The sequence below is a fragment of the Acanthisitta chloris genome, unplaced genomic scaffold, assembly GCF_000695815.1.
Source record: "Acanthisitta chloris isolate BGI_N310 unplaced genomic scaffold, ASM69581v1 scaffold19303, whole genome shotgun sequence".
In the NCBI taxonomy this organism is placed as follows: Eukaryota; Metazoa; Chordata; class Aves; order Passeriformes; family Acanthisittidae; genus Acanthisitta; species Acanthisitta chloris.
In genome coordinates this window covers 1-1,863 of record NW_008664476.1, presented here as the reverse complement: position 1 = coordinate 1,863, position 1,863 = coordinate 1, and the positions used below count along the sequence as shown (strand labels likewise).

The following is a 1,863-nucleotide window of genomic DNA, read 5'->3' as shown; positions in this document are numbered from 1 at the left end:
AATCCTGCTGGCTTTGCTCCCAAGCACCTCTGAAATCTGGATGCCAGTCGAGGCCATGACCAGCCCAAAGTGCATCTCTTCTACCCTCTCTTCTCACGTATCTTGCCCCACACACTGCTGCCAAAGCATCCCTCTGGCACCTGTACCACTTCACAACCCACAGGACTGGTCTGGTCTTTAGCTTCCCTGTGACCCACAGGCTCTCTCTCATTTCTCCATAGAGAGTTTTTTTGCATCTAGCCCTCAGAGCTCTGGCTCTCATGCCCCAGCCCTCAGGACAGCCTCCCCGACCTGCCTGCCGCTCGCCAGGAAAACCAGGACAGCCCTCCTGTGCTGGAGCTCCAAATTCATCCATGAGTGCCAAAACTTCTCCCTGCCTTGGCATGACATTTGTGCTCCCATCACCCCCGTGTACCCCTCAACATGAACTGTGAACCCTTCTGTGATGGGGTCCAACATGATTATCCTCATGACTCAGGCAAGAATGGCCAAGGAGCAGACTGCAGCACAAGTATCAGCTGTACTCCAAAGCTAGAGACACCACCACAACCACAACTCTGGACTGACTCAGTTACAGCTGGTCAAAAGATCTTGCCTACCCAGCACAACAAAGCGAAATCGCACGGAAGAGGGCAGGAGCCTTCCTTTCCAACAATGCCCTGCATCCTCTGAGCAGATCCCCATCTGCCATCCCAATTTATTCATCATTTCATCCTGCACTAAGTGCTTTTGTTGAATCTTGTCATCTACAGTTTGGACACTTTTGTCTTCTAATTTTCATCCATAAGGGTGACAATGTTGAAGTTTTGCAAGTGCAAAGCCAAGCAGAGCCTTTAAACAATCAGAGGCTGCAAAGCACCAACCAGCAACATTATGCCATAGAAAACATGTACTGCTCCTCCAAAATCCCTCAGTCACTTCATCTCCCAGTATTTTGACACTGATAAACTGTGAGCAGATTACTTTCTGAAATCAAAGTATCTGCATTGGTTATATCTAAGACAAATCCTCAGCCTTGTTTAAGGGTGTTTCTTTTTATACCAATAAGAAAAAGATTTATACAGTTCAAGTCCTCTAAGTATCAAATGTAAAACATTTCTTTCAGATTCTGAACGTTAAAACCTGGCAAGTGCTAGTTGCTTCTTAATTGCTGTTATACCCTGATAAATAAGGTCAAAATGTGAGAAAATACAATTAGTTTAGAAAAACTGATTTAGCCATAAGCTTCATTGTTTAACTTTTATGGTATCCATGACAACCATTGGTCCATTTATTAAATAACAGCATCCCTGGTGTAATACACGAGTACTAAAAATCCTAACAATAAACAGCAACATTTTGTTAAGTGTGTTTAGGTCAAGCACACAAACCAACCCACACCAAAACAACTGACAGAACGGGAGGAAGAAACAGACTGCAGACTATAGCTTTCCTTACCTTAAAGTCATCTGGGAGCAGTAGCTTAGACGTCCTTAGGAAGCTTAATATATATCTGAAAATTTCCCCATCTCGATCAATGAAATAATGTTGTTTCAAACTGTCCAAGACAATGGGCTCTGTGCCATTAAACAGACGACTTATTCTGCAAAAAAAGAAAAGAAAAAGGAATGGGCAAAAGAGACAAAATCACGTTGCAGCCTCGGGGCTTAAGAACATCCAGCCAATTTAGGTGCATCAATTCAACATGCATAAGGTAATGCAGTATCTTCATTTGGTGACGACAAGTACACAAAGAGAGATGCCTCGGGCACAGGCGTGTGCACGTGCAGACACACCAGCAGTGAGAGCCCTGCAGTGCCCCAGCTCCCGCCGCCCTCCCTCGGCCAGGCCCGTGGGCCCAGGAGGAACGTGCCCACGCAACGC

General features: G+C 45.5%; 1 protein-coding gene across 1 annotated transcript in view; it reads right to left on the bottom strand.

The window, feature by feature from the left end:
- LOC103799080 (BTB/POZ domain-containing protein kctd15) overlaps positions 1–1,579 on the bottom strand; it is a 13,371-nt gene extending 11,792 nt beyond the window's left edge. The window contains exon 1 of the mRNA XM_009071377.1: positions 1,438–1,579. The gene's annotated coding sequence lies outside the window, so the exon portion shown is untranslated. The remainder of the gene's footprint in view (positions 1–1,437) is intronic.
- Between the last annotated feature and the right edge of the window lie 284 nt (positions 1,580–1,863).